At 52.2% G+C, this 22,896-nt stretch overlaps 1 long non-coding RNA gene across 2 annotated transcripts in view; it reads left to right on the forward strand.

The window, feature by feature from the left end:
- Window positions 1-22,276, forward strand: part of LOC146765256 (uncharacterized) — a 237,755-nt gene extending 215,479 nt beyond the window's left edge. The window contains exons 3-4 of one of the 2 annotated variants that reach the window (XR_014950156.1): window positions 19,894-20,433; window positions 21,609-22,276. This is a non-coding gene — a long non-coding RNA (uncharacterized LOC146765256). The remainder of the gene's footprint in view (window positions 1-19,893; window positions 20,434-21,608) is intronic. The other variant, XR_014950157.1, reaches the window with a different exon arrangement.
- Window positions 22,277-22,896: the final 620 nt, after the last annotated feature.

Below are 22,896 nucleotides of genomic sequence, written 5' to 3' on the forward strand. Positions count from 1 at the left end.
TGATGAGTTTTCTTTCCCAGGGAAAATGGCCAAAGGATGTGCCCAGGGGCCCCTGGCTCTGGGTTGGAGCCTCACTGCAAAGAATCCTTATATCGAAGGATGGACCCCACATCAAAGTTGTCCCCACCTCAAACTTGTGCTGCCCTGATAGACCCAAGGGAGCCCTACAAACTGACATCAGGAACCTGGACTGCTGAGTTTTCTTTCCCAGGGAAAATGGAAAAAGGATGTGCCCAGGGGCCCATGGCCCAGAGCTGGGGCCACAGTTCAAAAAATCCTTATATCGAAGGATGGACCCCACACCGAAGTTGTCCCCACCTCAAACTTGTGCTGCCCTGATAGACCCAAGGGAGCCCTACAAACTGACATCAGGAACCTGGACTGCTGAGTTTTCTTTCCCAGGGAAAATGGAAAAAGGATGTGCCCGGGGGCCCCTGGCCCTGACTGCAAAAAATCCTTATATCGAAGGATGGACCCCACACCAAAGTTGTCCCCACCTCAAACTTGTGCTGCCCTGATAGACCCAAGGGAGCCCTACAAACTGACATCAGGAACCTGGACTGCTGAGTTTTCTTTCCCAGGGAAAATGGCCAAAGGATGTGCCCAGGGGCCCCTGGCACTGGGCTGGAGCCTCACTGCAAAGAATCCTTATATCGAAGGATGGACCCCACACCGAAGTTGTCCCCACCTCAAACTTGTGCTGCCCTGATAGACCCAAGGGAGCCCTACAAACTGACATCAGTAACCCGGACTGCTGAGTTTTCTTTCCCAGGGAAAATGGAAAAAGGATGTGCCCAGGGGCCCATGGCCCTGGGCTGGGGCCTCACTACAAAAAATCCTTATATCGAAGAATGGACCCCACACCGAAGTTGTCCCCACCTCAAACTTGTGCTGCCCTGATAGACCCAAGGGAGCCCTACAAGCTGACATCAGGAACCTGGAATGCTGAGTTTTCTTTCCCAGGGAAAATGGAAAAAGGATGTGCCCAGGGGCCCCTGGCCCTGACTGCAAAAAATCCTTATATCGAAGGATGGACCCACACCGAAGTTGTCCCCACCTCAAACTTGTGCTGCCCTGATAGACCCAAGGGAGCCCTACAAACTGACATCAGGAACCTGGACTGCTGAGTTTTCTTTCCCAGGGAAAATGGAAAAAGGATGTGCCCGGGGGCCCCTGGCCCTGACTGCGAAGAATCCTTATATCGAAGGATGGACCCCACACCGAAGTTGTCCCCACCTCAAACTTGTGCTGCCCTGATAAACCCAAGGGAGCCCTACAAACTGACATCAGGAACCTGGACTGCTGAGTTTTCTTTCCCAGGGAAAATGGCCAAAGGATGTGCCAAGGGGCCCCTGGCTCTGGGCTGGAGCCTCACTGCAAAGAATCCTTATATCGAAGGATGGACCCCACACCGAAGTTGTCCCCACCTCAAACTTGTGCTGCCCTGATAGACCCAAGGCAGCCCTACAAACTGACATCAGGAACCTGGACTGCTGAGTTTTCTTTCCCAGGGAAAATGGAAAAAGGATGTGACCAGGGCCCCATGGCCCAGGGCTGGGGCCACAGTTCAAAAAATCCTTATATCGAAGGATGGACCCCACACCGAAGTTGTCCCCACCTCAAACTTGTGCTGCCCTGATAGACCCAAGGGAGCCCTACAAACTGACATCAGGAACCTGGACTGCTGAGTTTTCTTTCCCAGGGATAATGGAAAAAGGATGTGCCCGGGGGCCCCTGGCCCTGACTGCAAAAAATCCTTATATCGAAGGATGGACCCCACACCAAAGTTGTCCCCACCTCAAACTTGTGCTGCCCTGATAGACCCAAGGGAGCCCTACAAACTGACATCAGGAACCTGGACTGCTGAGTTTTCTTTCCCAGGGAAAATGGAAAAAGGATGTGCCCAGGGGCCCCTGGCTCTGGGCTGGAGCCTCACTGCAAAGCATCCTTATATCGAATGATGGAGCCCACACCGAAGTTGTCCCCACCTCAAACTTGTGCTGCCCTGATAGACCCAAGGGAGCCCTACAAACTGACATCAGGAACCTGGACTGCTGAGTTTTCTTTCCCAGGGAAAATGGAAAAAGGATGTGCCCGGGGGCCCCTGGCCCTGACTGCGAAAAATCCTTATATCGAAGGATGGACCCCACACCAAAGTTGTCCCCACCTCAAACTTGTGCTGCCCTGATAAACCCAAGAGAGCCCTACAAACTGACATCAGGAACCTGGACTGCTGAGTTTTCTTTCCCAGGGAAAATGGAAAAAGGATGTTCCCAGGGGCCCCTGGCTCTGGGTTGGAGCCTCACTGCAAAAAATCCTTATATCGAAGGATGGACCCCACATCAAAGTTGTCCCCACCTCAAACTTGTGCTGCCCTGATAGACCCAAGGGAGCCCTACAAACTGACATCAGGAACCTGGACTGCTGAGTTTTCTTTCCCAGGGAAAATGGAAAAACCATGTACCCAGGGGCCCCTGGCCCTGACTGCAAAAAATCCTTATATCGAAGGATGGACCCCACACCGAAGTTGTCCCCACCTCAAACATGTGCTGCCCTGATAGACCCAAGGGAGCCCTACAAACTGACATCAGGAACCTGGACTGCTGAGTTTTCTTTCCCAGGGAAAATGGAAAAAGGATGTGCCCAGGGGCCCATGGCCCTGGGCTGGGGCCTCACTACAAAAAATCCTTATATCGAAGGATGGACCCCACACCGAAGTTGTCCCCACCTCAAACTTGTGCTGCCCTGATAGACCCAAGGCAGCCCTACAAACTGACATCAGGAACCTGGACTGCTGAGTTTTCTTTCCCAGGGAAAATGGAAAAAGGATGTGCCCAGGGGCCCCTGGCTCTGGGCTGGAGCCTCACTGCAAAAAATCCTTATATCGAAGGATGGACCCCACACCGAAGTTGTCCCCACCTCAAACTTGTGCTGCCCTGATAGACCCAAGGGAGCCCTACAAGCTGACATCAGGAACCTGGAATGCTGAGTTTTCTTTCCCAGGGAAAATGGAAAAAGGATGTGCCCAGGGGCCCCTGGCCCCGACTGCAAAAAATCCTTATATCGAAGGATGGACCCCACACCGAAGTTGTCCCCACCTCAAACTTGTGCTGCCCTGATAGACCCAAGGGAGCCCTACAAACTGACATCAGGAACCTGGACTGCTGAGTTTTCTTTCCCAGGGAAAATGGAAAAAGGATGTGCCCGGGGGCCCCTGGCCCTGACTGCGAAAAATCCTTATATCGAAGGATGGACCCCACACCAAAGTTGTCCCCACCTCAAACTTGTGCTGCCCTGATAAACGCAAGGGAGCCCTACAAACTGACATCAGGAACCTGGACTGATGAGTTTTCTTTCCCAGGGAAAATGGAAAAAGGATGTGCCCAGGGGCCCCTGGCTCTGGGTTGGAGCCTCACTGCAAAAAATCCTTATATCGAAGGATGGACCCCACATCAAAGTTGTCCCCACCTCAAACTTGTGCTGCCCTGATAGACCCAAGGGAGCCCTACAAACTGACATCAGCAACCTGGACTGCTGAGTTTTCTTTCCCAGGGAAAATGGAAAAAGGATGTGCCCGGGGGCCCCTGGCCCTGACTGCAAAAAATCCTTATATCGAAGGATGGACCCCACACCGAAGTTGTCCCCACCTCAAATTTGTGCTGCCCTGATAAACCCAAGGGAGCCCTACAAAGTGACATCAGGAACCTGGACTGCTGAGTTTTCTTTCCCAGGGAAAATGGCCAAAGGATGTGCCCAGGGGCCCCTGGCTCTGGGCTGGAGCCGCACTGCAAAAAAATCCTTATATCGAAGGATGGACCCCACACCGAAGTTGTCCCCACCTCAAACTTGTGCTGCCCTGATAGACCCAAGGGAGCCCTACAAACTGACATCAGGAACCTGGACTGCTGAGTTTTCTTTCCCAGGGAAAATGGAAAAAGGATGTGCCCGGGGGCCCCTGGCCCTGACTGCAAAAAATCCTTATATCGAAGGATGGACCCCACACCGAAGTTGTCCCCACCTCAAACTTGTGCTGCCCTGATAGACCCAAGGGAGCCCTACAAACTGACATCAGGAACCTGGACTGATGAGTTTTCTTTCCCAGGGAAAATGGAAAAAGGATGTGCCCAGGGGCCCCTGGCTCTGGGCTGGAGCCTCACTGCAAAGAATCCTTATATCGAAGGATGGAGCCCACACCGAAGTTGTCCCCACCTCAAACTTGTGCTGCCCTGATAGACCCAAGGGAGCCCTACAAACTGACATCAGGAACCTGGACTGCTGAGTTTTCTTTCCCAGGGAAAATGGAAAATGGATGTGCCCGGGGACCCCTGGCCCTGGGTAGGGCCCTCACTGCAAAAAATCCTTATATCGAAGGATGGACCCCACACCGAAGTTGTCCCCACCTCAAACTTGTGCTGCCCTGATAGACCCAAGGGAGCCCTACAAACTGACATCAGGAACCTGGACTGCTGAGTTTTCTTTCCCAGGGAAAATGGAAAAACCATGTACCCAGGGGCCCCTGGCCCTGGGCTGTGGCCTGACTGCCAGGAACCCTTATATCGAAGGATGGAGCCCACACCGAAGTTGTCCCCACCTCAAACTTGTGCTGCCCTGATAGACCCAAGGGAGCCCTACAAACTGACATCAGGAACCTGGACTGCTGAGTTTTCTTTCCCAGGGATAATGGAAAAAGGCTGTGCCCAAGGGTCCCTGGCCCTGGGCTGGGCCGCCACTACAAAAAATCCTTATATCGAAGGATGGAGCCCACACCGAAGTTGTCCCCACCTCAAACTTGTGCTGCCCTGATAGACCCAAGGGAGCCCTACAAGCTGACATCAGGAACCTGGAATGCTGAGTTTTCTTTCCCAGGGAAAATGGAAAAAGGGTGTGCCCAGGGTCCCCTGGCCCTGACTGCAAAAAATCCTTATATCGAAGGATGCACCCCACACAGAAGTTGTCCCCACCTCAAACTTGTGCTGCCCTGATAGACCCAAGGGAGCCCTACAAACTGACATCAGGAACCTGGACTCCTGAGTTTTCTCTCCCAGGGAAAATGGCCAAAGGATGTGCCCAGGGCCCCTGGCCCTGGGCTGGGGCCTCACTGCAAAAAATCCTTATATCGAAGGATGGAGCCCAGACCGAAGATGTCCCCACCTGAAACTTGTGCTGCCCTGATAGACCCAAGGGAGCCCTACAAACTGACATCAGGAACCTGGACTGCTGAGTTTTCTTTCCCAGGGAAAGCGGAAAAAGCATGTACCCAGGGGCCCCTGGCCCTGGGCTGGGGCCTGACTGCCAGGAACCCTTATATGGAAGGATGGACCCCAGACCGAAGTTGTCCCCACCTCAAACTTGTGCTGCCCTGATAGACCCAAGGGAGCCCTACAAACTGACATCAGCAACCTGGACTGCTGAGTTTTCTTTCCCAGGGAAAATGGAAAAAGGATGTGCCCAGGGGCCCCTGGCCCTGACTGCAAAAAATCCTTATATCGAAGGATGGAGCCCACACCGAATTTGTCCCCACCTCAAACTTGTGCTGCCCTGATAGACCCAAGGGAGCCCTACAAACTGACATCAGGAACCTGGACTGCTGAGTTTTCTTTCCCAGGGAAAATGGAAAAAGGATGTGCCCAGGGGCCCCTGGCCCTGGGCTCGGGCCTCACTGCAAAGAATCCTTATATCGAAGGATGGAGCCCACACCGAAGTTGTCCCCACCTCAAACTTGTGCTGCCCTGATAGACCCAAGGGAGCCCTACAAACTGACATCAGGAACCTGGACTGCTGAGTTTTCTTTCCCAGGAAAAATGGAAAAAGGATGTGCCCAGGGGCCCCTGGCCCTGACTGCAAAGAATCCTTATATCGAAGGATGGACCCCACACCAAAGTTGTCCCCACCTCAAACTTGTGCTGCCCTGATAGACCCAAGGGAGCCCTACAAACTGACATCAGGAACCTGGACTGCTGAGTTTTCTTTCCCAGGGAAAATGGAAAAAGGATGTGCCCAAGGGCCCCTGGCCCTGGGCTGGGCCCGCACTACAAAAAATCCTTATATCGAAGGATGGAGCCCACACCGAATTTGTCCCCACCTCAAACTTGTGCTGCCCTGATAGAACCAAGGGAGCCCTACAAACTGACATCTGGAACCTGGACTGCTGAGTTTTCTTTCCCAGGGAAAATGGAAAAAGGATGTGCCCAGGGGCCCCTGGCCCTGGGCTGGGGCCTCACTGCAAAATATCCTTATATCGAAGGATGGAGCCCAGACCGAAGATGTCCCCACCTCAAAATTGTGCTGCCCTGATAGACCCAAGGGAGCACTACAAACTGACATCAGCAACCTGGACTGCTGAGTTTTCTTTCCCAGGGAAAATGGAAAAAGCATGTACCCAGGGGTCCCTGGCCCTGGACTGGGGCCTGACTGCTAGGAACCCTTATATGGAAGGATGGACCCCAGACAGAAGTTGTCCCCACCTCAAACTTGTGCTGCCCTGATAGACCCAAGGGAGCCCTACAAACTGACATCAGGAACCTGGACTGCTGAGTTTTCTTTCCAAAGGAAATTGGAAAAAGGATGTGCCCAGGGGCCCCTGACCCTGACTGCAAAAAATCCTTATATCGAAGGATGGAGCCCACACCGAAGTTATCCCCACCTCAAACTTGTGCTGACCTGATAGACCCAAGGGAGCCCTGCAAACTGACAAAAGGAACCTGGACTGCTGAGTTTTCTTTCCCAGGGAAAATGGAAAAAGGATGTGCCCAGGGTCCCCTGGCCCTGGGCTGGGCCTGTCTGCAAAGAATCCTTATATCGAAGGATGGACCCCACACCGAAGATGTCCCCACCTCAAACTTGTGCTGCCCTGATAGACCCAAGGGAGCCCTACAAACTGACATCAGGAACCTGGACTGCTGAGTTTTCTTTCCCAGGGAAAATGGAAAAAGTTTGTGCCCAGGGGCCTCTGGCCCTGACTGCAAAGAATCCTTATATCGAAGGATGGACCCCACACCGAAGTTGTCCCCACCTCAAACTTGTGCTGCCCTGATAGACCCAAGGGAGCCCTACAAACTGACATCAGGAACCTGGACTGCTGAGTTTTCTTTCCCAGGGAAAATGGAAAAAGGATGTGCCCAGGGTCCCCTGGCCCTGACTGCAAAAAATCCTTATATCGAAGGATGGAGCCCACACCGAATTTGTCCCCACCTCAAACTTGTGCTGCCCTGATAGACCTAAGGGAGCCCTACAAACTGACATCAGGAACCTGGACTGCTGAGTTTTCTTTCCCAGGGAAAATGGAAAAAGGATGTGCCCAGGGGCCCCTGGCCCTGGGTGGGGCCTCACTGCAAAAAATCTTTATATCGAAGGATGGAGCCCAGACTGAAGTTGTCCCCACCTCAAACTTGTGCTGCCCTGATAGACCCAAGGGAGCCCTACAAACTGACATCAGCAACCTGGACTGCTGAGTTTTCTTTCCCAGGGAAAATGGCCAAAGGATGTGCCCAGGGGTCCCTGGTCCTGGGCCCGTGGCCCTGACTGCAAAAAAACCTTATATCGAAGGATGCACCCCAGACCAATGCTGTCCCCATCTCAAACTTGTGCTGCCCTGATAGACCCAAGGAAGCCTTACAAACTGACATCAGGAACCTGGACTGCTGAGTTTTCTTTCCCAGGGAAAATGGCCAAAGGATATGCCCAGGGGCCCCTGGCCCTGGGCTGGCCCTGACTGCAAAAAATCCTTATATCGAAGGATGGAGCCCAGACCGAAGCTGTCCCCACCTCAAACTTGTGCTGCCCTGATACACCCAAGGGAGCCCTACAAACTGACATCAGGAACCTGGACTGCTGAGTTTTCTTTCCCAGGGAAAATGGAAAAAGGATATGACCTGGGGCCCCTGGCCCTGGGCTGGGGCCTCACTGCAAAAAATCCTTATATCGAAGGATGGAGCCCAGACCAATGTTGTCCCCACCTCAAACTTGTGCTGCCCTGATAGAATCAAGGGAGCTCTACAAACTGACATCAGGAACCTGGACTGCTGAGTTTTCTTTCCCAGGGAAAATGGCCAAAGGATGTGCCCAGGTGATCCCCCAAACCCTGTTCAAAGTACTCACCGTCCTTCCATGAGACAGCTCTGGGAGTCCCCCATAAACTCCTCTTCTCCAGCAGCTCCATGCAAAAGCCGGATGAGGCAAAGCCTCGCCCTTAAATAACCTCCCCCCAGAGGGACCTGCCCCTCTTCCTCATCATCTTAACAGCTCACACCTGTGTCTGCTCTGAGCCCTCATCAAGTTAGCAGCTCACACCTGTGGCTGCTCTGAGCCCTCATCAACTTAACAGCTCACACCTGCCACTGTTGCCACTCTCCAACAGCGTCTCTTGGTCTCTCCCTCTCCAGCACACAGCCCACTTCTCACTGACACAGATCCAACAAAACTCTGCTACAGGTGTCGGCTTTTCTTAATCCACCTGGTTACACGATTAAAACACATACATGCATTGATGGTCATTGAGAGAAAGCTTTTTCCTGGAGAAAACAATCCTTTTGCCAGCACACTTTGATACACCTTCGGAAAAAGCAGAATCTGCACCAACTCCTAAGACCCCTGCCGAGGAACCCAGCCCTGCCTGGGAAACCCAAAGCAGCAGACCTTGAAAAAGGAGGGGAAAAGTCAAGCTTGGAGTGGAAAAAGAGGATAGAACTACAGCAGGCTTTAAAAATGCCTGCACAGAGCAATAGTGGGAACCAGACACATTTATTCTTTCCTTGCTTTCTGCGATTACATAAATAGGAAGTAAGAACACGTTAAACAAAAGGCAGAGCTAGGATTTTACAGGACTTTATTTTGGCAGGCTGCATGACAAACACCTCTTCCGGGACTGCGATGCCTTTTGGGGAATGTTAGAGAAGAGAGGCAAAGGCCAGGAGCCCTTTTTGATCCCTTCAGGACCTGCAGCCATTTTCCCTGGGAAAGAAAACTCAGCAGTCCAGGTTCCTGATGTCAGTTTGTAGGGCTCCCTTGGGTCTATCAGGGCAGCACAAGTTTGAGGTGGGCACAACTTTGGTCTGGGCTCCATTGTTCTATATAAGGATTATTTGCAGTCAGGGCCAGGGGCCCAAGGCCAGGTGCCCCTGGGCACATCCTTTGGCCATTTTCCCTGGGAAAGAAAACTCAGCAGTCCAGGTTCTTGATGTCAGTTTGTAGGGCTGCCTTGGGTCTATCAGGACAGCACAAGTTTGAGGTGGGGACAACTTCGGTCTGGGGTCCATCTTTCGATATATGGACTTTTTGCAGTGCTGTCCCAGCTCGCGGCCACGGGCCCCTGGGCACATCCTTTTTCCATTTTCCCTGGGAAAGAAAACTCAGCAGTCCAGGTTCCTGATGTCAGTTTGTAGGGTTCCCTTGGGTGTATCAGGGCAGCACAAGTTTGAGGTGGGGACAACTTCAGTGTGGGCTCCATCCTTCGATATAAGGATTTTTTGCAGTCAGGGCCAGGGGCCCCTGGGCACATCCTTTTTCCATTTTCCCTGGGAAAGAAAATTCAGCAGTCCAGGTTCCTGATGTCAGTTTGTAGGGCTCCCTTGGATCTATCAGGGCAGCACAAATTTGAGGTGGGTGCGGTTTGGGCCTGGATTGTATTTTTCTATGTTCATATTTCCTGCACTTAGCTGCCCACCCAGGACCGCGTGGTGTTCTGCGTGAATTCCAGCTCTTTTCTCTAGGAAAGCATGCTCACCAGTCCCGGTTCTTGAAGTCAGTTTTCGATTTTTGCTTGGGATCATCAAGGCAACCCCTCATCGACATGAAAGCAGCTTGGGTCCACAACACATCCTTCTCCATTTAGATTTCCAAGGGGCAACCCTTTTTTCATGGCTTCTGGCTCTTGGACTCTGTTGCTGGCCCTATTCTGTGTGAAACATGGCTCTCCCTCTTCACTTCCTGATGTCAATGTTGAGGAGGTCCTTGTCTCTTCCAGGACAGGCAGAATTCTTGCTGTCAGCAGTTTTGCTGCTGGAGAAATCCTGTGCCATTCAGAACAAAAAGATGTAGAAAGTCACCTGGGGCCACAGGCCTTGTGACCTGACCTCTGCCCTTTTTCCGTGTAAAACCTACCTCACCCTCCCTGTGTGTTGATGTGTGTTCACTGGAGGCGTGCTGCTCTCCAAAGGCAGTGAGAGTTCCTGGTGTTGCCAGCTGGTGTCTGCAAGAAATCATTCACTGTTTGCAATTTTGGAAGCACAATTCCTGTTTGGCCAGGGGAAAGACTGTTAATTATCTTGGCAATGAAAATCTGGCACCGCATTGTTGAAGGGTCTGGCAAAGGGCTGTGTAGGGGAGGGAACACCCCACAGGACCTTTCTTCACCTCATCCCCCACTCCTAGGTGTAGCAGCTCCCCGTGTGAGCAGCTGCTTTCAGTGCAGCTACCTGGGCACACCTGCACAGGGAGCTGCTAATCCAGAGGGGCTAACAGGGGTATCCCAAGTGTCCCTCCAGGAGCTATGGCTGGAACATCCAGCAGGGATCGGGGAGCAGCCGGACCCACCCGGGCACGAGCATCCCTTTGAGAAAATGCCAAGGGAAGAGCCCTCTTGCCAAGGGGCAGCACCTGAGCAGGCCGGGCAGCATGTGGGGTTCCACGGGAGAGCTTTCAACTTTCCCCTTTTATTGTGTCAGTCCCTCCTTAGAACCCCCAGACCTTCCACAGCGCTCCCAGAAAAAAGAGGGGTTATGGAGAGAAAAGGGGTTTAAATTGTGGGAAAAAGCTTCCTTTTCCATTATTTCTTGTGTTCAAATCATGAGGGAATCCATTTCCCCTGCAATTTGTAATGCATGGTGTATTCAATATATATTCAAGTATTGTTTATAGAAAGATTTTTTTGTTTTTGTTTTTGTTTTTATTTGGTTAGAGGCAGGGCATTAATGGAAAAAAATATGAATATACATTTTATTTTGATATTGTTCTAAATATGGAAATATATATTCAATGTATACAGATATATATAAAAATATAAAATAGAAATAAAAATAGTATTAGGAAGAGATAGACTATAAATAGCACCATACATCAATCTACATTTAAAATGTAAATTTGACTATAAATGCGAACAATAGAAATAAATTTAAATGTAGTTTAAATAAAGGTTTTTTTAAAAAGATTTTTACTTGGATAGAGTCAGGTTTTTATTTTAATCAATATAAACCTTTTAGAACTCTAAATCTAACTATAGAAATATGTAAGCAATCTATTAAGATATGTATAAAATCTAAAATATAATAAAATATAATAAATGGAATAAATGTAAGGAATTATGAAAATACAATTATATATAAATATACATTATAAATCCGAATGTGAATATAAATGTGAAAAATGTAAAAATAAACTCTATTGAAATACAGTTTAAGAGGAAAGGTTTTTTCTTTTGCTTCCTATCGGGTCAGAGGCAGGTTTTTTGTTCCGTTCTTTCCCGCGCGGATCTTTGGGGCATTCGCTGCTGACGGCGCAGTGCTGCCGCCGTGTGGGCAGAGAGCGGCACTGCAGCCCGCCGCCCGCGGCCGCCATCTTGGGAGTGGCTTGGCGCGGACTCGCTTGACCTTCTCGAGAGGGCGCGAAAACGAGGACATTGAAATTCGAGGACCCGTGTCTGTTTTTTTTACACTGCCTGAATTGCCCGCACCGCCGGCGCCCCGCGACGGGATTTTCCGCGGCGGTTACGATGCCGTGCACACGGGCTGTGGGGTCAGGAGCGCCGCGAGCGTGCGGGTTTTTGGCGGGAGCTGACAGGCATCGGCATTAAATGCCTGTCACCATCAAGGTCCCCAGGAACCGCCATCTTGTCGCGGACTCACTTGACAAATGCTGCCACCTTGTGGACACAGTGCGGTACTGCAGCCCCGCAGCCAGCGCGACCCCAAAACCACCGGGACGGCCCTGGAACGCCCAAAATTCCCTTAGGGACCCCAAAAACCCCCCTGGGACCCACAGAATTCCCTTCGGGACCCAGAACACCCCCCTGGGACCCTCAAAATTCCCTTCAGAACCCAGATAACCCCCCTGGGACCACCAAAATTCCCTTCAGGACCCCGAAAACCCCCCTGGGACACCCAAAATTCCCATCAGGGTCCCCAAAATTCCTCCTGGGAAGCCCCCAAAACTCTTTGAGACCCCAAAATTCCCTTCAAGACGCCAAAATTCCTCATGGGACCCCCCAAAACCCCCTGAGACCCCCAAAATTCCCATCAGGGTCACCAAAATTATTTCTGGGACCCCCAAAAACTTCGTGAGACCCCCAAAATTCTTTTCAGGACCCCAAAACCTCCCCCAGGACCCTAAAAATTCTACTCGGGACCTCCAAAATTCCCCCCAAAAATCCCCGGAGACCCTCAAAATTCTCCCCAAGATCTACAAACCTCTCCCTGGAATGCCTAAAATTCCATTTGGGACCCCAAAGCCCCCCTGGGAGCCCCAGAATTCCCTTCAGGACCCGGAAATTCCTCCTGGGACCCCCAAAACCCCCCTGGGACGCCCAAAATTCCCTTTGGGACCCCAAAACCCCCCCTAGGACCCCCAAAATTCCCTTCAGGACCCCAAAATTCCTCCTGGGACCCCCCAAATACTTCCAGAGACCCCCAAAATTCCCGTCAGAACCCCAAACCCTCCCCAGGACACACAAAATTCTACTCGGGACCCCCAAAATTCCTCCCAAAAAAACCCTGAGACCCTGAAAATTCTCCCCAGGACTCCAAAACCCCCCCTGGGACCCCTCAAAATTCCCATCAGACTCCCCGAAATTCCTCCTGGGACCCCCCAAAACTCCTTGACACCCCAAAATTCCCTTCAGGACCCCGAAAGTCCTCATGGGACCCCCCAAAACCCCCTGAGACCCCCAAAATTCACATCAGGGTCCCCAAAATTCCTCCTGGGACCCCCCAAAAACTTCGTGAGACCCCAAAATTCCCTTCAGAACCCCAAACGTACCCCCAGGACCCTCAAAATTCCACCCATGACTCCAAAACCCCCCCTGGAACGCCCAAAATTCCCTTCGGGACTCCAAAACCCCCCCTGGGACCCCTAAAAATTCCCATCAGAGTCCTCGAAATTCCTCCTGGGACCCCCCAAAACTCCTTGAGACCCCCAAAGTTTCCTTCAGGACCCCAAACCCACCCCCAGAACCCCCAAAATTCTACTCAGGACCCCCGAAATTCCTCCCAAAAAAACCCTGAGACCATCAAAATTCTCCCCAGGACTCCAAAACCCCCCCTGGGACTCCCAAAATTCCCTTCCGGACTCCAAAACCCTCCTGGGACCCCCAAAATTCCCATCGGGGTCCGCAAAATTCCTCTTGGGACCCCCCAAAAACTCCCAGAGACCCCAAAATTCACTTCAGGAACATAAAACCTCCCCAGGACCCCCAAAATTCTACCTGGGACCCCCAAAATTCCTCCCAAAAAAGCCCTTAGACCCCCAAAATTCTCCCCAGGACTCCAAAACCCCCCCTGTGACTCCCAAAATTCCCTTCAGGACCCCGAAATTTTTCCTGGGACCCCCCAAAAACTCCAGAGACCAAAAAATTCCCTTCAGGACCCCAAACCCTCCCCAGGACCCACAAAATTCTACTCGGGACCCCCAAAATTCCTCCCGAAAACCCACTGAGACCCCCAAAATTCTCCCCAGGACTCCAAAACTCCCCCTGGGACGCCCAAAATTCCCTTCAGGACCCCAAAACCCCCCCTGGGACTCCCAAAATTCCCATCAGGGTCCCTGAAATTCCTCCAGGTACCCCCAAAAACCCCCTGAGACCCCTAAAATTCCCTTCCGGACCCCAACCCACCCCCTTGGAACTCCCAAAATTCCCATTGGGACCCCAAAACCCCCCCTGGTCCCCCAAAATTCCCTTCCGGACTCCAAAAATCCCCCCGGGAGCCCCAAATTCCCATCGGGGTCCCCAAAATTCTTTCTGGGACCCCCCAAAAACTTCCTGAGACCCCAAAATTCACTTCAGGACCCCAAACCTCCCCCCCAGGACCCCCAAAATTCTACTTGGGACCCTCAAAATTCCTCCCAAAAACCCCCTAAGACCCTCAAAATTTTCCCCAGGACTTCAAAACTCCCCCTATGACTCCCAAAATTCCCTTCGGGACCTCAAAACTTCCCCCAGGACCCACAAAATTCTATTTGGGACCCCAAAATTCCTCCCAAAACTCCCCTGAGACCCTCAAAATTCTCCCCAGGACTCCAAAAACCCCCTGGGACACCCAAAATTCCCTTCAGGACCCCAAAACCCCCCCTGGGACCCCCAGATTTCTTTTCAGGACCCCTGTGGGAACTCATAATGTCTCTCAGACATTTTTAGTGGTTCCAGGCCTTGGTCAGAAGCATTTGGGACCCTGGCAGGCAGCTGGAAACAGCTGTGATTGTGAGTTTGAGCCATGGAATGAGTTACCAACTTTGGAGGTGGAACAAGCAATCACAAAAGGTTAGATAGTATAGTAAAAGTAATTACAAAGTAGAGGGGAATTTTTTTTAGTATTGTACAAGGGGGTTTTAGCACATGTCCAGGGGGGTTTTCACTTTGTACATGGGGGTCAGGAGTTCTAAGATGGAGGAAAGTGGGCTGATCCTGTTCTTCCTCCTTCTTTTTCCTTACCTCCATGTTCTTGGTGATGTTGGCACTCACAGATTGGTTTACAGTAGAAAAACACTTGGCAACGTAGGTAGTAGGTACTGGAGAATAATTGTAAACATGTAATACGTAATATATCTTATAAAAGATAGCAGCAGCCATGGGCGGGGGGAGAGATGAAGAAGACAACAGATAGAGAGGATGTCAGGGTGTGTGTGTGCCTCTGCCCAGGCCGCTGATCAAACAGCCGCAGTCCAAGAACATAATCTGTTAGATAACTAGTGATAAACTGCCTTGAGACTGAACAGCTAAGCCTGCGGAGTTTTTCTTTGGAAGCACGGGTTGGAGGAGGAATTTCACCACATGACACCCCAGAGAAAGGCTGGGGTTCTCACAAACCCCAAATTCCTCCTGGGACCCCCCACAAACTCCCAGAAGTCCCCAAAATTCCCGTCAGAACCCCAAACCCTCCCCAGGACACACAAAATTCCACTCGGGACCCCCAAAATTCCTCCCAAAAAAACCCCAAGACCCATAAAATTCTCCCCAGGACACCACAAGCCCCCCTGGGACACCCCAAATTCCCATCAGGGTCCCTGAAATTCCTCCTGGGAGACCCAAAACCCCACTGAGACCCCCAAAATTCTCTTCGGGACCCCAAACCCCCCCCCCGGGAGCCCCAAAATTCCCATCAGGGTCCCCGAAATTCTTTCTGGGACCCCCCAAAAACTTCGTGAGACCTCAAAATTCCCTTCAGGACCCCAAACCCACCCCCAGGACCCTCAAAATTCTGGTTGGGACCCACAAAATTCCTCCCAAAACCCCCCTGAGACCATCAAAATTCCCTTTGGGACCCCAAAACCCCTCCCGGAACGCCCAAACTTCCATTTGGGACCCCAAAAACCCGCCTGGGACCTCCAAAATTCCCATCAGGGTCCTCAAAATTCCTCCTGAAACCCCCCAAAACTCCTTGAGACCCCAAAATTCCCTTCAGGACCCCTAAATTCCTCCTGGGACCCCCCAAAACCCCCTGAGACCCCCAAAATCCACTTGAGGACCCCAAACCCTCCCCAGGACCCACAAAATTCTACTTGGGACCCCCAAAATTCCTCCCAAAGACCCCCTGAGACCCCCAAAATTCTCTCCAGGACATCACAAGGCCCCCTGGGACACCCAAAAACCTCTCCAGGACCCCAAAATCCCCCCTGGGACTTCCAAAATTCCCTTTGGGACCCCAAAAACCCCCTGGGACCCCCAAATTTCCCTTCAGGACCTCAAAATTCCTACTGGAACCCCCCAAAAACTCCCAGAAACCCCCAAAATTCCCTTCAGAACCCCAAACCCTCCCCAGGACCCACAAAATTCCACTCGGGACCCCCAAAATTCCACCCAAAAACCCCCTGAGACCCTCAAAATTCTCCCCAGGACTCCAAAACTCCCCCTGGGTTGGCCAAAATTCCCTTTGGGACTCCAAAACCCCCGCTGGGACCCCCAAAATTCCTATCAGGGTCCCTGAAATTCCTCCAGGTACCCCCCAAAACCCCCTGGGACCCCCAAAATTCTACTTCAGGACCCAAACCCTCCCCAGGACCCACAAAATTCTCTTTGGGACCCCAAAATTCCTCCCAAAAACCTTTTGAGATACCCAAAATTCTCCCCAGGACTCCAAAACCCCCCCTGGGACGCCCAAAATTCCCTTCAGGACCCCCAAAACCCCACTGGGACCCCCAAAATTCCCTTCGGGACCCCAAAACACCCCCTGGACCCCCAAAATTGTATTTGTCACCCCAAAACACCTTCTGGGACCTCCAAATTTCTCTTTAGGACCCCTGAAATTCCTCCTGGGACCCCAAAAACTCCCTGAGACCCCCCCAAAAACCTCTCCAGGACCTCAAAACACCCCCTGGGATCCCCAAAATTCCCATCAGGGTCCCCAAAATTCCTCCTGGGACCCCCCAAAAACTCTCTGAGACCCCCTAAATTCCATTCATGACTCCCCAAACCCCCCCTTGGGACTCCCAAAATTCCTCCTGGGATGCTGCAAAGACCTTCCAGAGCCCCCCAGGACCCCCCCAATTTTGGGTCCCCCCCCAATTCGGGGTTCCCCCCGATTTTTGGGTCCCCAGGCTGGTGGCTCATGAAGACGACCCCAACTCGGACCCCGAACTCCCCCCGGATTCAGCCCTCCATGTGTCCTTGGTATCAGAGGCTGGAATTGCAGAGTTGCCACTTTACCCCCAGACGTAATTTTTGATGTGGTTGTGCCACTTGAACAGTATTTGAAATCTGTTTGTGCTCTTGCAGCAGCATTTCCGAACCACAATGGAAATTTAGCCCTTCTGCCTGGGGCTGCTCACAGAATCGTGGAATCCCAGAAGGGTTTGGATGGGAAGGCACCTTTATTTAAAGCTCGTCCCGTTCCACCCCTGCCATGGGCAGGGACACCTTCCACCGTCCCAGGGTGCTCCAAGCCCTGTCCAGCCTGGCCTTGGACACTTCCAGGGATCCGGGGGCAGCCACAGCTTCTGTGGGCAACCTGTGCTGGACAGCAGCTTTGAAAGGCAGAGTGAAGTACAGCTGTGATTTTTGTGCTGCCCCTAACTTTGTATTGCCTGGCAAATGTGCCTTTGGGGTTTTTTGGGGTTTTTTGTTTTTTGGTGTTTTTTTTTTTTTTTAGTTTTTTTCGGGTGGTTTTTTTTTTTTTTCTTTTTTTTTGTGACTAAAAAGCTACCTTGTGTTCCTGGAATGTTGCATTCTACCTCTGTTGTTTTCCCAGTCAGTCTGGATCCTCTGCTTACATTTTTTCCTTCGCTTATTAGATGTCGTGGATGTGCTGGATGTTCTGATGGAGGGCAGTGATGGCTTAGATGAAGGAATTGGATTCTCTTTAAATGAAGACATGATTATCCAAACATTTCCCTTCAGTGCTGTTGTCCCTGCTGCATGAGCAGCCAGGAATATGCTGTTGTTTCAGTCTGAAAATGGAACAGGTACAGGGGTTTTTTTTATGTTTTATGTGTCATTTCTAGCAGTGGAGTGAAAGCAGCATCACTTCTACCCTCTTGTAATAATTTTTTACCATTTATCATTTTTTACCTTGAGGCATTTTATTATCTTCCCTGCAAGCAGCAGGAGGTGCAGATTCACGGTGCTTTGTGCTCAGGAGGGGCATTGAAGCTCTGTAGGTGCTTCTGCCCTTTTTCCCTGACCCTGAAGAGAAGGGACACTGTCCCTGCATGGACAGTCTTGGTCTGGAAGTAGCTGGCCTCAGTAACAGCGTTTTAAGGGCAGAGCGTGGCGATCAGGAGAGGAAGGTGGTTCCCGTGCCTGTGGGCAGCTCTTCCTGAGAGCAGGGAGAGGGGACTGCATTGCTAAGTAGGAAGTGGGTGCGTTTCCCAAGGAAAACTTCAGAAATTAAGCTCCAGGGGCAAACACTGTGAGGTTCTACCACCTCCTTGAGGACATCCTTAAAACCACAGGGGCATCAGCAGGGCTTGGAGCAGGACTGGCCAACCCCAGAGCACCTCACGAAGCCCTCTGTGTGTATGTGGCAGTCGAGTAGCACCTGGGGGGTGCTGAAAGTCCCAGTTCTGAGAGAAAATTCTGTTTAACTTGTACACGTTGGCTGGGTGTGTCCCCCCAGTACAGCTCAGTTCTTCTCTGAGGCGGTGCCTGGCAGGGTCTCTCCCTGTTAAGGGCCGGGCGTGTTTTTGGCACAACACGGTGAAGGTGGATTATTTGCTTAAGCAAGAGCTGATGATGTCTGGAGGGTTTTTCAGGTACCTCAGCGGCCAGGAGCACCTGTCTAGGTCACTAGGAACACTTTTTGATCTCGATCAGTTCTTTTCTGCGTGAGGCTCTGTGGGCTGCTGGCAAGGCCCAAAGTAAGGAAGGTTGCCCCAGTGTCCGTGCTCATGTCAATAGTTTTATTTATTTGGCTTTTCTAGGAGCAGACGTCGTGGAGGACCTTGGTGCTGTTTTCACTGGCCTCCTGCACCCTCCGAGAGAACCCCTTGCTCCCTGCGTGACGTTCCAGCTCTGTGACAAAGCTGATAAGTATCCTCAGCTCTACCAGTTTAACCAATACTATAGGCTCTGGATGCCCAAGCAGTCCCAGGAACCTGTGGTATGGAATCCCTGAAGTCACTGAATTTTTGAGCCAGTATTCCTATAAAATCCTCGCAGTCGACAGAGGTAACATTTCCATCAGAAACAGTGTTTTTATTGAGGAGGTAATTCTGCATCTCTTGTTGATCGTGCTGGGGACACACGTTTGCTCCAGGGCTTTTCTCTGATGGCACAAGAGGTCTCTGTGGTGTTTGGGAGGCGATGCCAGGGCTCAGGGCTCATACAGAGACTCCTCACCGGGCACAGCAGAGCCTGGTGTGTGCTGTGGCCTCTGTTTACAGCGCCCGGAGTTCCCCCGGGTGGGTGGAGGATCACAGGCCCCTGGGCTGGGTTTGGTGAGTTTTTCTCAGCTCAGCAGTGTGAACACTCCAGATGCCCCTGGGGACACTGCTGGACAGCATCCATCCACTCTCTCCATCCACTCATTTGTACCCAGGAATGTAGGAAACTCTGACTGGGGACGGGCAGTAGTTTTGAAAATCATGCCCTAGCCTTTTTCTCTAGGAACGAACCAAGAGAGTGCCCTGAAAGCCCCGGAGGGGCTGCAGGGGCTGAAGGGAACAGAAAGGGCTCCCGGCACCTTTTGCCTCCGTTCTCTGCCATTCCCCAAAAGGCATCGCAGTCCTGGAAGAGGTGTTTGTCATGCAGCCTGCCAAAATGAAGACCTGTAAAATCCTAGCTCTGCCTTTTGTTTAACGTGTTCTTACTTCCTATTTATGTCATCACAGAAAGCAAGGAAAGAATAAATGTGTCTGGTTCCCACTATTGCTCTGTGCAGGCATTTTTAAAGGCTGCTGTAGTTCTATCCTCTTTTTCCACTCCAAGCTTGACTTTTTCCCTCCTTTTCCAAGGTCTGCTGCTTTGGGTGTCCCAGGCAGGGCTGGGTTCCTCGGCAGGGGTCTTAGGAGTTGGTGCAGATTCTGCTTTTTCCGAAGGTGTATCAAAGTGTGCTGGCAAAAGGACTGTTTTCTCCAGGGGAAAGCTTTCTCTCAATGACCATCAATGCATGTATGTGTTTTAATCATGTAACCAGGTGGATTAAGAAAAGCCGACACCTGTAGCAGATTTCTGTTGGATCTGTGTCTGTGAGAAGTGGGCTGTGTGCTGGAGACGAGAGACCAAGAGACGCTGTTGGAGAGTGGCAACAGCAGCAGGTGTGAGCTGTTAAGTTGATGAGGGCTCAGAGCAGCCACAGGTGCGAGCTGTTAAGTTGATGAGGAGGAGGGGCGTGTCCTGCCGGGGGAGGTTATTTAAGGGTGAGGGTTTGCCTCAGCCAGGTTTTGCACGGAGCTGCTGAAGAAGAGGAGTTTGTGGGGGGCTCGCGGGGCTGTCTCCTGGAAGGATGGTGGGCGCTTTGGACAGGGTCCGGGGGATCACCTGGATACACACTTGGATACGTGGAGCATTGCTCAAAGGAGGAGCCCAGGGACAAACCTTTGTGCCGAGAAGCAGCAGCCAAGCAGGTGAGCCGGTGCTGTGCCTTTATAGCGGGGACTTTTCTCCTTTCCCTTTGAAATTTCGTCATCCTGGGGTTGAATTGGAGGGGGCAGTCCTGTGGTCCCACCTTTTAAGGGGTTTGGATTGAGGTAAAATTCTCCCTTTTGCCATCATTTGAGGAAAGCTGCTTCTTTTCTTCTCTTCTAGGGGACACAATTGAAGGGAAGCCTACATTTCTTTTCCCTTGTTAGGGTGAGGTGAGCGCCGGAGCGTGGCGTCAGTGTCGGGGCTTCAGAGGAAGGGAGCTGCAGCCGTGGCAGCGCTGGCAGGGCGGGGATCGGGCTGTGCCGCTGCATTCGGGGCGCTTCTTCTGCCCCCGGCCCGGCAGCGAAGGGTCCGACGCGGAGCCCTGCCGGCAGTGCTGGGGCTGGCCGGGGCGGAAGGGGAGCTGGGCGCGGCTGGGCTGCCGCGGGCCCGCCGGAGCCGCGCCGGTGCGAGCCGTGCGGAGCCGAGTGGAGCTTTGGCCGTGCCGGCGGGCAGGGGAGGCGGCGCGGGCGCCGTGCCGGTGCCGGCCGGTGCCGCCGCTCCGTCCGCTTCGGGCGCGGGGCTCGGGCGCCGCTGGGGCCCCCCGGGCCCGGTGCCGGCCCCGCCGGGCCGGGGGCAGCGGGCGGGGGTCTCCCGGCGTGGCGCCGCCTCTGCCTGCCGGAGGAGCCGCTTTCCTGCCGGAGCCGCGCTGCGCCCGCGGCCGGGAGCGCGGCTTCGCGTTCTCCAGCCTTCCTCGCTGCGGTGTTTCTTTAGGGTCTCATCAATGTGTTTTAAGGATTTTGGGGCTATTTTTAGAGCTCTTCTAGGAATATTTAGAGATATTTTTTAAAGGTTCTTTGGGGGTTTTTAGGGGTGTTTTAGGGGCTTTTTAAAGTAGAGTATTTTTATTGTATTTTAAGGGCATTCTGAGGCTATTTTCATGTTTTTGTCGGGGTTTTAAGACATTTTGAAGATGAGGAGTTTTTTAGGGCATTTTTGTGGGTTTTTTAGGGTCTTTTCATGGCATAGAGGCTGAGGGACAGCTTGAGGGTGACAGAGGCTGGGAGCTGAGGGAGGAACAGGGGAGGGGACAGTGGGTGACACAGAGAGATGCTGAGGGGGGCAGGGGCAGCTGGAGGGTGACACAGAGAAGCTGGGGGCTGAGGGGCAGAGGAGAGGGGGCTTGAGGGGCAAAGGGGGGTTCGAGGGTGACAGCCAGAGCCTGAGGGCTGGGGGGCTGAGGGAGGGGTCAGGGGTGAAGGGAGAGGGTCTGAGGGCTGGACAGTCCAGTGGGGATCAGGACTACAGGGTACAGCTTAGGAGGCAAGTTAGGGTACAGGTGCAGCACCCCTCACCCAGCCCTAACCTCATCCTAAGCAGCCTTTTCCCTTTTCACCCCTAACAACAGCAGCACAGCACAGCAAGCCTGACAGCGAGACCACACCGGAAGCCTCCCAGTGGGACAGGGCAGCGACCCTCGCACCAGGACAACGCCAGAACCCTCAGAGGACAACAGGACCCGCTGCAAAAAGGTAGGGATGACATCTGTGGGCTAGAGGGCAACAGGAAGGGGTTTGGAGGCAGAGCAGGCTTCCTTGAGTGGTTTTTTTTGCAGGGCTATTAGGGGATTTTTGAAGGCTTTCTCTGGCATCTTTTAGAGAATTGTTATACCTTCCTAATGGCTATTTTAGAATTCCTTGGTGTATTTTTAGGGTCAGGATGAGGGCGAGACAGGATGCCCACTGAAAATGTGGAGCATTACTGGAATGCTTTGGGAAGGTGCCAGTGGAGGGCCAGTGGGTAAGGTGCCATGATGCTGGTCTGAAGGTTGTGAATTCTGAGCAAAGCAAAGTGGTTGTGGTTAGGGTTATATGGTGGCAGATTTCCCAAGGAGAAATCCAGCACAGAAAAAATCAAGCCGAAGCTTTGTACTGTCAGATTACAACAGGTATTCGGCATGAAAAAAAATCCCTGAGTACTTGGGGGTGGGAGATGCAAGATGAGGGAAATCCAGTGAGGTTTTGACATTGAGGACGCAAAAGGAAATGTGGGACCTGAAAACCAAGGGGATCGCAGGGCCCTGCCATTGAATGAGGGATATCTACATAGTGAAAGGAAATTCAGAAGCCCAGGTTCCTGATGTCAGTTTGTAGGGCTCCCTTGGGCCTATCAGGGCAGCAAAAGTTTGAGCTGGGGACAACTTTGGTCTGGGCTCCCTCCTTCGATATAAGGATTTTTTGAAGTCAGGACCAGGGGCCTCTGGGCACATCCTTTTTCCAATTTCCTTGGGAAAGAAAACTCAGCAGTCCAGGTTCCTGATGTCAGTTTGTAGGGCTCCCTTGGGTCTATCAGGGCAGCACAAATTAGAGGTGGGGACAACTTCGGTGTGAGGTCCATCCTTCGATATAAATATTTTTTGCAGTCAGGGCCAGGAGCCCCTGGGCACATCCTTTTTCCATTTTCCCTGGGAAAGAAAACTCAGCAGTCCAGGTTCCTGATGTCAGTTTGTAGGGCTCCCTTGGGTCTATCAGGGCAGCACAAGTTTGAGGTGGGGAAAACTTCGGTGTGGGCTCCATCCTTCGATATAAGGATTCTTTGCAGTCAGGGCCAGGGGCCCCCGGGCAGAACCTTTAGCCATTTCCCCTGGGAAAAAAAACTCAGCAGTCCAGGTTCCTGATGTCAGTTTGTAGGGCTCC

Source organism: Lonchura striata, chromosome 26 (genome assembly GCF_050655825.1).
Source record: "Lonchura striata isolate lonStrDom1 chromosome 26, ASM5065582v1, whole genome shotgun sequence".
Lineage (NCBI taxonomy): Eukaryota > Metazoa > Chordata > Aves > Passeriformes > Estrildidae > Lonchura > Lonchura striata.